Here is a 14,063-nt window from a genome sequence, read left to right on the forward strand (position 1 = left end):
TCCCTCTTTTATTATCCCTATTTATTGTCAAGTTCTTTTTTTTTATCCTAGGAAATTAAAATAGAGAGAGTTCTTTCTTTTTGGGGGGGGATTAAACAAATACTTGACCACCCATTCGTATTCGTATTTGTTTGCATTCGAATGGGAAACTCGACAAATGCGAATATGTCAATCTATGGAATGAACCAAATGTATACATTAAAAGAGCTAAGAATAATTTCATCATAATCGGTGTTTATGTCGATGACTTACCTCTACTTGCTAACTCACTCACCTATCTACAAATCGCAAAAAAGGAACATCAACAAGCTTTTCCAATAACTTACCTTGGTCCAATCAAGTATTTCCTTGGAATGAACCTACAAAGACATCATACCAAAAGAACCATTTCTCTTTCTCAAACTCAATACATTGAAAGTGTATTAAAACAGTTTGACATACTACTTTGCAAGCCAATTTGTACACCCATCACAATTCCATGCAAGTTATCAATTGAAGATGCTCCTAGAATCATCCCAGAACGAGAAGAGATGCTCAATGTTCCTTACAAGAAAATCCTTGGGTGTATACGCTACCTTGTTAGTTGTGCACGTCCCGATTTATGTTTCAATCCAGGAATTCTTTCGAGATGTATGTAGGATCCCAGACCGAAACATTGGCAAGTGTTAAAACGACTATTGTGTTACCTAAAACAAACTAACAATATGGTGTTAACTTACTCAACATCGCAATCAGATTCCCTCAACATGAACCTTGAAGATGGACCAATCCATCACAATTATTTGGATGGACGAACTACAATTGGGAGAGAGAAATTGATGGTTGTAAGTCAACAAGTGGGTTCGTATATTGTCTTGTTGGAGCCACTATAGCGTGGAGATCTAAGAAGCAAACAACGGTTGTGTTATCCTCAACCAAAGCCGAATATGTAGTTGTCACACTTGCTACTAAAGAAGGAATATAGATTCATTCTATACTTGAAGAACTCAACTTCTTCACGACTCCAAAGCTAATCCTTCATTATGATAATCAATCATGTATAAAGCTACCTTGTAATCCAAAAATGAGTGATAACATTTGACATGTCTCTTTCAAGAATCATTTTCTATGAGACTTAATCGAACAAAAGAAGCTAAATTTGACGTACGTGCCTAACATCCTCCATCTTTCTTCCTTTGTCCTCCACTTGAACTTGGTGGGGATTCACCACCACTATCCTTGCAAACAATGTCATGGTATATGTGTTGCTTCAAATCTAATCCCTAGTCTATCTCAATTTATTCGTCCCAACTTTCCTTTTCCTCACAATTTCCATTGGTTTTTTCTAAAATTCAAACGCAAATTGGGAATTTAGAACCTTTACTCCAAAAGTTTCCGAATAGTAAATGACCTTACTCTGTTTGGTTGCAACGTGATCTTCCACCAACGTTTTCACTCAACCTTTTCCAAAATTCAATTGTAGACATTAATTTGTCTTAGTCAAGTGGTTCTTCCCATCTTGGTAAAAGTTCTTACTTGTATCTAGGGTGTTTTTGTGACAAACAATAGAACAAACATTGTGTATGTGTTTGAGGTTCATGCCATGTAAGGAAAGTTGTAAGTTAATAATGAGCACTTGTAGGTATTCACTCTTTGTTTTTATTGTTAACACAACCTTTTATTTATGTGGGAATGTTATCATAAGAGCTCGTGGCTAAGTGAGTTTATGATGTCATTATTTTAGGAGAAAGTTGATGGTGCACCTAATCTTTTTCTAGAAAGATGAGGAATTATTCTAATCAACAAAATGACAAACACCCTTGCATGAGACTTGAAACGATGACCTAAGCCTACAAATCATAACCTTTACACACACACATTCATGAACTCAAATTAAGGTTATTATTAAAAGTTCATTTTCACTTAATCTAGTAGATATTGAGTGGAGGGCTCAAATATATCAACATTCTTCTCATATACAATGGACCCTACCAAATATTCACAAATGGAAGTGCTTTTGTTTGCAACATTGGGTTAAACCCATTCTTTTAGGAGTGAATGGTTAGTGTGCATTATCTCAAACTAAACATATTTATAAACAAGAGAACAAATCATATGTCATAATTGGAGATTTGGGCCCTCAAGTTGAGGTTTAAATTGACATGCTTTAGAAACATACTTTGATATAGTCCTAAAACTAACAAAATTTATAAAAGTTAATTCAACTCTTAAGGTAGGCCATGTGAAGATAGTAGCCGAAAAGGGAATGGTAATCTTCATTAGCTAGTACATTGTGCAAAAGGATACAACATCATGGGGATATACAACTACATAACCAACTCATGATCATGATGCCTGCATTAACACAAGTTTGTGGCCATTGCAACAATGGGACGAGTGAACATACCACAATTCCTCTTTATGAAATCGACAATTCAATCCGTATTTCATATCAATATCGATAGATATAAAAGTGTGTTTGTCACCGTAACGTGAGTGATTAGCTGAATCAGTACCACAACCAAAAGCATTGTATTCTTCCTTATGAAGATAAATCGGTTATAACCGAATTCATGCTTTATGGTAGGCCCCAGGAATGCACCATTTTTACCTCCATCAAAATGAAGACCATTGTTCATGCTCATGTTAGTAACTACTCTTTTAACTGTTCTTATGGTAAAGTGTTTAACGAGTGGGGAATTAATTAGTTGCTAATCCGGTTATTAATTAGATGTTATGAGGGTTATTTGCCCCTTGAACGAAATTAGCCCGCTTAACTACTCATAAACATAGAGCCCACCGCAAAACGAGACTTAGAACAGCTCGGTCAGTATCCTTATCATTAAAGGTTACAAAGCCGACACAATCTTGAAGGCTTCAGTGTCAACCCTGTGTATTAATTCGAAACTCATAAGAATTTCTGTATTATGTTAATCAACAATTTTCTGGTCTAATAAATTTGAAGTTTTTTTTACAGATATATAATCTATTAGATAACTCGAATATTAAATATAACTATATGGCATGCATAAAAGACTCACAAATAACAATAAATTAAGTTCAAACATACAACTAATAACATCATTAATTGAGCTTCACTGTGGTAAGGCTGAGGGTTAATCTCGAATCGAGTTGGAATCTCAAATGATAAACCAATGACCTACTTTCTGAAGTAGAGTTGTTTGTTATATTGTCGTTAACTAAAATCTGGAACAGTCATTGTTAAACTAGTTGTTAGATAACATATTGTCATATTATTGTTGTAACGTTATGCATGCTATAATATACAACTTTTTCAATGTGGTTTCATAATTTCATATAATCATGTAGTGAATGTGAGAGATCCAATTCTATTGTAATTAGAATTTATAACGGTAAGTCAATGTAAGTGTTTGAAATCGCCTCCATTAAATTACATTTAGATTAATGTGGCAAACAACATAATTATTTTAATTGTCGGTATTCAACTCCGACATTCCGTGGTAGCATTCATTACACAGCCAAGATTTTGTCCACAATATTGGTTTGTAACATATCCATGGAAGGTTGTTTTTATTTCTAACGTACCGCGCATGTTTTATCAATTGCATAGATACATTGTTGTTGTCGGATATCATAGAAACTGGAAGATAGAATACCAACTAGAACATTAAAGGACTACATATATATATATATATATATATATATAATATTTGTTAATTGATGTTAATCCATTCACTCATCTGGAGTTTGCCAGAATTTGCAATGTCACTTTCCTATAATATGTGTGCTCTTGTTTTAATGAAACTGTACTTAACAAGTAACACTCAATACGTCAGATGTTTCAAACTTTCAAGCATCTTTTTCTTTTCTTTTGTACACGTATATGTATAATGCGAGTGAAACCCATAGGGCATTACATTACCGTTTCTTTGTCTGATACCCATTCGGCTTGACTTTGATCAAGAGTAACTAGAATCGAATTCGAGGATTACTACAGGGACTCTTATATTTATGAGATGCGAAGTGTGGCTCATGTGTGACAAGTTTTATCTTCAAAAAAAAAAATCCTTTTTTAACTCTTCCCAAAGAAGACAGGGACTTCTTAAGACTTTTCGAGGTTGTGGTAATTATTAATAAAGGGAGGAAGGATGTGCCGAATGGACGACGGAATGAAAGAGAGAAGTTTAGCCCATGTGGGGAGGGGGGAACATGTAATGATTTGGGATTTGGAAGGGACACATTTACCACCACCACCACAACAACAACAATAACAAGACATAATATTATTTTGAGTAGTAGTGCAAGCTTTGAAAAGCTGGTAGCAAGCAGAATGGGTATTAATGAAGCAGTGTGTAGCAAAGGTACAAGGAAATTAAAAAGAAAAAGGAAAAAGAAAGAAAAGAAGCTCAAGAAAAGGACGTGTGTGTCTGTCATTAAGAATCATATACAAGGATAGACATTAATGCCAAAGGTTAGTTGATGATCATGATGGTTTGATGCTACTCATACATATAGTAGTAGTATACAAGTCTCTAAAGAGAAGAGGAGAAGCAGCAAGCAAGCAAGCAAGCAAATATGAGGAGGACAGAAGAAGAGTATTCCTTTTTTTGTTTTCTTTTGTGGTTTGGTCTTGAATGAAAGGGGGAGGAGTATCTCCACCACAACCACTAGTACTTACTACTAGCAAGACAAGACAGAGAATCATTGCAATATTAATAATGATAACATGTATATATATATATATGTAAATGTAAATGTATGTGTGTAAGTATGTATGTTGTAGTAGTAGCATTCACATGTTGACTTAACTATCACACATACACACACACACACACACACACATTTAATTCATTCTCTCCTTTTTGCTTTCTTGCTTTTTGCTTTTTCTGTATCTTTCTTTTTTATTTTACTCATGAGTCATCATGATGATGATTACACTGCAGGTCCAATGTCAATCTCATTTGACCCTTCCCTCTCTCTCTCTCTCTACAGAGCAGAGTATGTACATACATACAACCCAATACCATACATACATTCTATTATCTGTTCCATTGATTCCCTAGGTTTAATAATAAACTTGTATTAATTTAAAACTGTATGTAGCGCCAAATCCTTCTTTATCTCTCTCATGAGATGCTGCAGTAACGAATTAACCTGCACCTGAAATATACATAAATATACGATACATACAATACAATACAATACATACATACATACAATGTAACAATACAATACATACAGCGAGAGACAGACAGAGACAGACACGCCTTTCCTCCTCCTCCTCTTCTTCTTCATCTTCTTCTTCTTCTCCCTGCTTTTCCATCCTTTTCCCTGATTTTACCGTCCTCCTCTTCCTTTTCCTTAAACCATCGTTCCTTTCTTCCTTCTTCCTACGTCTTCAATTTCTTTCGCTCTCAAAGCGTGCAATGACGAACGAAGACGAAGAAGAAGAAGGAGGAGGAGGAGGAGCAGAGCTCATCCATCGTCGACTATGGTACCATGAGACCGTTTCAGAATCATTCAATAGTATGCCTCATATACATACATCGATAGATCAATCTCTGTTCTGTTGAGTCTGTGTGACTCCATACGCTCGTCATGGCTGCATACTATTCATCGTTTGTTAGATACGTACCTCTTGGCTACAGAGATGAGAGAGTGTGAATTCTCTCAGCTACTACATTCCCAATAATAGGCCTCTTTAGAGACGATAAAAAATACACTTACTTACTACTTTCTATAATGTGTCGCCCACGACTCCCTAGCTATCGATTTTCGATTACTAAAACATGTGTTACCCACCCCAAACTATGTTTTACTAGTTTAATCAACGTATTTCACTCTACACAAAGTCTGGTTGTCCCAATCGTACTCCGATGCACTTCAAACTCATGGTCCGTAATATCGTGTGTTTCGAGGTCTTGCACTATTCATGATACCATATTGTTTCGCACTTTATGTTTTGGCATATCATCTTGTACATTACTACGATGACGCATCCAGACTTTAACCTAACTTACCTATACTTAGAGGGGCGAGGGTGCATTCATTCCTCATACCTTGCTTTTATCTCCAAAAGCTTAGCAAGCTCATGGTTGGCCTGACTTGTCTATACCAATAGAACTCTTTCCAAGATTGAAGATGTCATGTACATTATTTGTATTCTTGCACAACCATAATAATATTGTATAGTTTTTCCATGATATATGTCCTCAAGCACTACTCTATCTTTGAGGACACGCATATGCATATACCTAGGAATACACTTAGTGATCAGTCTATGCATTATAATCTTTTGGAGAAATCAATCAAGTACGTGATATGGTTTGTGCCTATCATATTCCACCACAATTATTTGCATTTGTAAGTTTGGCATGCGTACAGGGTATATTATTGTTATCATTTAATATTGTACATATACATAGACGATATATACCTCTATTACACAAGTCAAAGTACCATATTATGGCTATATAGTATATTTATAAGCATGTGACACAAACATTTCTTGTAAAAGACCACAAATTTCTCGAAAACCATAATCATTCTCCATTATTTCCATAGATGTCCTTGGTTAGCCAACAAAGCGGATAAGAAAAAGGCCCAAAAAAGTGGTTTGCGAATAGAGTATATCATTGATCAAATAACACACAATTGGAAAAAAGAACAGATGAAAGATGAATTGACCATGTGATAGCTCAATTTTATAATTACTCCAAGGAGGTTAGACTAGTAAGGGAATTTGGCAATTACGGGGAAGTAGAGAAAAAATCAAGGGTATTTAACAGTTTTGTCCAACAATTTACAATGAACCTTCCCAATTTTGGATTGGTCAATCCCACTCATGACCCATGTAGCAAGAAATACCCAATTAGATGTGAGAACGGTCACTTCATAGTTGGGACCACCATTGTATAGTCATCCATGGGCAAAAGGTGGTTCCACACTGTTATCATCATCAATGATGCACATACATGAAATACTACGCATCCAGTTTGCATGAGTATACGTTAGACGAATACTACACATTATTTTATAAAAGCTGACACATCAACGTAGCCTACCCTAAACATAGCTTGAAAACCCGAATAATATGATATATATTAAATGTAATTTCATTTTGACATATTGATCCACATTACCTATTTCAGTACAATGAGTGTTATGGCTCTGACAACACCAAGCATCAATGTCATACTTCGGGTTTATTTATTATTAGAGTTGAATACAATTACATACCTTTCTAGCTTGTGAATCATGTAGGCTATGTCTGAGAATCGCATTGTTAACACCAAGATGTTATGAAAAGTAGAGTGCAATAATATTGTGAGCAACCTTGTCCTTCCTGGAAAAGGTGATGTGCATATATATTTGTAGCTTTGCATGTGATAGACTACTTCATGTGCCTTGACATAAACGGTATTGTTGAGGTCTATGCTAGATTATTGTGCCAACTTCTCATCATGATTTTTATTAATTCCATTAGGTTATGATGGTATCTTTGGTCTTGATCACACGAGAAGTAATGATGTATCAAATTTTCTATCCTTAAACCTTTCATCATTTACCTATTATTTGTCTTCTATACTGCTCAAGCTATCTTATAACATCAAAGAAATTTCCAATTCAAAGTTTATGCACTTAACATTCATCTAATTATCATCCATGATCATGTAGAGATATGAATTTCACTGCAATTATCGTGAATATTGGTTTTGGATGACAACACTAAGTCTAACGAACCCCTATGGTAAAGTAACTTCCTTTTGTAATACTGTAATTCCAAGCAAAACTTTTCTCGATGTGAAAATTAGTAGTGGACAACTATAGAGCGTACAGGCAATGGACTGCCTTTCATAGCTAGGGTCACTGTATGAACGAATAAGGGACTCTGTTGCACAATTACCTAGATTAAGTAAAATAGTAATGATTTTGATAATATTTTGAGGGATGGGTACTAAGTTGTTTTCATCTACCCCTACCAACCTAACATGCACAATGAAAGTCCATCACAACTTGTACGAAAATTGAGATTTAAAAATCTTACATACAATTGGCCATAAACAACCATTTAACTAATACCCTTAACAATATTCAAAAGTTATAAATGGAATCAAATTTGAAGTTTGGCACAACTTTAAAAACTACGAGCTAGCTACTACTTGGTTGACACCACTAGAATGTTGGCAAGGTTGGAAAACATAAAATGTGTTCAAAGAACTCTATTCAAGCTCTAATCTATCCATCTATATATATTATGGCACAATAGTTTGCCTTCCACTTGGACAAAAAGCCCATTAGCTTAGGGAAGCCGGTGGTATCCATCTGCATATTGTCAGATACAATTAGCTTGAACTATTTCTGGGCAATATGAGTTAATAAAAAATAAGGTTTTATTCAATGCCAAAGAATATCTAACCCCCATTCAAGATTGATATACTTATTACACCCTCGTGTCATGATAGAAATAAAGGATTTTTTAGAGGTTCTAAAATATAAGAAAATTGTATACCTCATCTTCAATAAAGAAATGAAGTAACGATGATTAATACTATTTCAAAAAGGTTAGAAAGGAGTGTAAAAGACTTTTATTTTTGAGAGATTCATTGCAAGAACATCAAGAATTAGACGACAACTAGACGAAAACAAACAACTCCACCCCAAAGTCAAAGACAATTTTCGATCAATGCAAGTTCAAGAAGAGGAATCTCATGAACTCATACACTGAATTATCAAATATGAAAGGTCACAATTACTTGAAGTCTTAATCTAAGAGGTTGTTTGGATAACATAAAAGGTGACACTCTAAGCTGAATTACAACAATTGAAGTTTCATGGTACATAGTACAAACATATACTTTATATGCGAGTTTTTAATAAGGTAGTGGAGTTTTACTTTACACCAAATATTTAATTAAATGGATAGATAGAACTTAAAAAAGGGGATGTAGGTAACAAGTATGTAAACTAATTTCTTGTAAAGCCTTAGAGGATGGTTTCTTAATACTAATGTAGTATCCTTCCATGCAAGAAAAAGAAAAAGAAAAACATGAAGGTTTTGCACTCTAACTATTTGATATAGCCATATCCTCATTTCAATTAATGGGACTAATTTTTAAAATTTCCCCAAATTATAATTCATTATAAGCTCAAATGTAGCACTGAAACTGATTCTAAATAATTCTCTCTCAAATAAAAGGAAAGAGGCATCTAAGTTCAGAGAACATTAGTTGATGATCATAGATAAAAGTTTCATAACACAACTGCAAAAGAATCGTCCTAATTGGGTATTATTTAATTAAATGATGATGCCACAAAGATCTTTCCAGTGATAATAGGTGTTTCTTACTGCAAGTATGAATATTGGAGTCTAAAACATTCCTAGTATGAAGGTTTATTTTATCAATCTACGACATATTTCAACCATCTATTAAAATGGACTACAAGAAACAAATACATACTATCATGGGTAGTACAACAACCTGAAATGAATGATTCATTTATAGTTATCCTTTGCTAATCTATTACCCTTTACCAAGTTGTTAACATACCCCACAACTTTTTAAGATGTAAAATAGAATTTGACCGTCAACAAAAAAAAAAAAAAAAACTTCACTATGCCAAATTCAGATGTGATGTCATGATCAACAAGAAAAATTAGAGTGCGACAAATCCATGGACGAAGATGTTAACGAAAAGCATCTCTACCCATACCAAAGATCAATCTATGCTATCGACCACAAACCAAAATACTTATTGTGACGAACTCATTCAACGTTGTGGATGATGTGCATTGGTTTTTATCACATTAACTCATTAGCCGACACATATATTGAGGCATGTTGTTTGCAAACATCATAAAATCATAGCCAAATGGCGAAGATAGCTTCATTTTCTCCTATACAAGTAGGATTCCACACCAAGCACCATGTTTGCAAAGCTCTTTCTTCATATCATATTGTGTCGCACAGACTTTGATTTCTAAATAATCATGTTTCTCTCAAAAATTTAACGCAATGTTATCTTCTGAATATCGATATTATATATATGGTTCACAATGCTATTAGATTGCATTAAACATTTGTAGTATGCACAAATTAGAGCAAGTTTCAACACAGTTGCCATAGTGCATCCAACAATATATTTATTAAAAATCGATGCATCAAGAACATAGTAAAGTGTCCTTGAAGAAGCTAACATAGTTTATAACACAACATGATCTAACCCTGATTAATTTCCTTAAGGCCATGCACCGATGAAGATGAAAGACTGGAACTATGTCATGTTAAATAAGCATATTATGAAACTATTGTCTTTATATACTAGTGAACTAGCAATTGTTCTAGGTTCATCGAACAATTTTTTATTTTTTATTTTTACAGTTCATCAAACAATTGCGAGAAGGATTGATAAAAATGAATAAACCTTCCACATTTTGCAAACCTTCACTCCTTACAAACACGAGAAGGATTGATAAACATGGATAAACCTTTTACAAGTGACCTTTTATTATTACACTTTAACAAATTTTCAAGGCAACCAAAAAATATATTAAAAGAAGTTGGCAGGGTTTCTCACTACAATTATGCAAACATACTCAGTTAAATGTGTCACTAACCTCAATCAAAGATTTCATGAATAAATGATGTGTCTCAATAAGCTACAGAAAAAATACATTGATATGAAACCTCGGGTTGCTTTTATTGTTAGATTTTGCTAAAACAACGGTCATTAAAAGCATCATTAATGCATTGGTACTAGAAAATTCAAGCGAATTTGGGCGACAACACATTGACTTGTAGTTGCCACTCCCTCCATCAACAATATGGTTGGTCGTCAACTTCTCATGATGTGACATGTGAAGGTTTTGTATTGATCGTGATCAGGATCTGAACCCACCATCACCTACATCTCTTCCTTGTGTTTAAGTCTTGGATCTGGGTTTACCTAGGATGTTAAAGAAAGCATGATCCTTCCCCAAATGGTGGCACCAACATGCAGTATGCTTTTAATTAATATGCTCTTCTATGTTAGTGATTCATGCTTTTTAAAAACATAACCATCAAAGCAAACAACTCCTACAAACACCTCACATTATAAATAACGTAACATTATAATTATTGAATAGAATGAAACCAACGGCCTCGATGTGGATGCCAAAAAAGGAAGAAGCTGAAAGGCAAAAAGCAAAACAGAGGAAGAAAAAGAAGAAGAAGAAGAAGCATTTCAACACCTCCCAACGTAAAACGTACACACGTACGTTCTGGTGTGGTCGATGAGATCGAAGAGTATCAACACAGGAAAAGGAAAGTGAAGGCAGGCAGGCGCAGGGCCATTCAAAGGAAAGCCATTCTATCCATACATAGAATCATTTATGTATGTATACTCTACACCGATATATACATATCGATAGATAGATCTATCTATCTATATATATATAATGTATATATATGTGTGTGTGTGTGTGTGTGTGTGTATATATAATGTATGTACATATGTATATATATGTATGTATGTATGGTCATGGTGAGGAGTCAGAATATATATGTAAAAATATATGTATAGATATATTCCTAGTATGCAACTTACTTCATTTCATTACATCAATGTAGCTTCGACCAACACACCTGACACACACACACACACACACACACACAGCCTAGTGTTTCCATTTAATGCCTGTTTTCTATTCCTTTAAAATTTTATAGACATAAGCAGTAAGTACTGAAATTTATGTTGGTATGGATAGGATAATGTATTCTTTGTTGTCTTTTTTCCTTCAACACACGAAACACAGACATAACGAGTTATTCTTCTTCAACAGGAATGAAATTAATGAATGACTGCATGTACATATATTCTTTCTTTCATCCTGATGCGGCCATGTGAGTTATTTAGGTGATATTCTCCGCCCCCTTGAAAGCCAGCCAGCTAATTAGTTGGTCAGCCAAGTCAAGACAAGACAAGTCAGGTCAAGTCAGTCAGATAGTTACTAAAGTAGGTATGGAATTAGATGGTGATTTTCTAGATACAATAAGAATATATATATATATATATACATACGGATAGAAGCTGCTCGTAGTCCAATTCTGGAAATTTAACTGTACTCTAGTCTCAATTTGCGGATTGTACTTTAGTTAATTGATATAATAATAGTTATATCTATATTTATATATACATGCTTGATTGTGTATGCATGTTGAACCCTAATTAACTTTTAGGCTCACCATAATGTGGTTAATTAACAGACGATTGACGTGTTGTCTGCACCACCCCCTTGAACGTAGACAGACATTCCATTCACTACCAGTATTTGGTACTCTGCAAAAAGCTTGTGAAATGCATGCATTGAACGAATTCGTTTTAGAGTTTAAATGTTTTTAAGGAACGGATCCGAAAATATATATTAAATGTCATGCTTTCAAGCACAGCTAATATTATAAAAGGCAGACAAGAGTTTAGATATAGAGTTGAATTAACACGTAATTTAGTTAGGTAATTATCGAATTAAGGCATGTATACATCATTCATTAGCTTCCACCACAACTGAATCAGATGATTGATATGCATTTCTGTCAGCATGCTTAAATTCCCTTTCTGAATCAGATTAAAGAAAGATAACAAAAAAAGAGGTTATTTAAATAAATACTTGAAAACAGTGAAGATATATATATATATATATACGTATGGTGAAGAATACATATGCTCACTATTAAGAATTTTGGCTAGACTCAAATTGATGAAGCAGAAAAAGGGGGAGGGGGGGGGGGGGGGGAACCTTAGAATCATAACTCAAAGTTTGAAAATCAAACGCACAAGCTATAATTAGTACATTAAATCACTATATACTAATTACTGAAATATATATATATATATATTGAGAGAGAGAATTACGTGTGCCAAACCTTCTTCGCATGTGTGTTGCTGGATTGGGGATTTTCTGTGATCATGATAATATTAATCTTATCAGATCCCCCCACCAAAATATTGAAGAAGAACAGTGTGAGGAATGGTTTGCATGTTTTCCCACAGCTTTCTTGAGCTTGGCACTCCATGCAGAGCTTCAAGAGCACACATCAATGTCTGTCGCCTGCAGATGTATCGTGATCATCATCATCAAACGTAAGAGATCATAATTTGATGATCATACATTCACGACTTCTGATGATGATCAAAGACAGATGGAAGGCGGAGGACATGAGTAGCATGTTCAAGAGAGTTGTGGAAAAATAAGCAAAAACTCCCATTAAAATCAGGTGGAAGGAGCAATGGATGGATGAGCAGGGGGGGGGGGGGGGGGAGAAGCCTAATTAAATTAATAAGTTCTGTGGATTATGAATGTAATTAACTCTGGTATAGCAAATGTAGACAGAATTAATTGATAACAGTTAAAGATGAAGGGAAGTAGTCATAGTAGTAGTAGTAGTAGTAGAAGAAGTAGTAGTAATAGAAGAAGAAGAAGAAGAAGCCTATATATATATATCTATTACATATAGTTGATGGAAATGGGGGAAGGTGAGAGATAGAAGATGAGGAGCAGATGTATATATACACGCATTTGACGTTTACTCTCATCTCTCTCTCTCTCTGTCTCTCTGTCTCTCTCTAGACTCGGATCTCTGTCTCTCGCTCTCTAAGACTTGCATCTTGACTGACTGACGGACTGACTGACGGACGGACTGACGGACTGACTGACTGACGGACTGAGACGGTGCCCATCTTTTGCATGGGTGATGATAACTGTGGTGGTGGCGGTATCATTATGCATTTATTGTATTATTAGCATCATCATCATCACCCCTTCTGAACCTTCTTTTAATGATCCCCCCTCCCCCCCCCCCCCCCCCCAAACACTTCCAAAACAAACAGCAATAATATTAATAACTGTGTGTATGCTGATTTACCTACAACTTGAAAACTTCCTCTTCAATTTCCTACCTCTGTTTTATACACATGTATATAAATATTTATTCATCGTATATATTTATAGAGAGAGACAGACAGACAGACAGAGAGACAGAGACTCGGAGAGAGAGACGGAGACATATAATTATGATTGTGTAGAATAAGGACGGAAGAGGAATGATGGCATCTCCTGAAAC

The 14,063-nt window shown here is 34.8% G+C and overlaps 1 long non-coding RNA gene across 1 annotated transcript; it reads right to left on the reverse strand.

The window, feature by feature from the left end:
• Window positions 1-10,562: 10,562 nt before the first annotated feature.
• LOC147854506 (uncharacterized) lies at window positions 10,563-13,203 on the reverse strand. Its single transcript, XR_015530994.1, has 2 exons — window positions 12,856-13,203; window positions 10,563-12,558 (listed from the first exon to the last, which is right to left on the reverse strand). It is a non-coding gene; the product is annotated as an uncharacterized LOC147854506 (long non-coding RNA).
• Between the last annotated feature and the right edge of the window lie 860 nt (window positions 13,204-14,063).

Source organism: Azolla caroliniana, unplaced genomic scaffold, assembly GCF_043228905.1.
Source record: "Azolla caroliniana isolate FFs.n. ecotype wild unplaced genomic scaffold, voAzoCaro1.0.p SCAF_15, whole genome shotgun sequence".
Taxonomy (NCBI): Eukaryota; Viridiplantae; Streptophyta; class Polypodiopsida; order Salviniales; family Salviniaceae; genus Azolla; species Azolla caroliniana.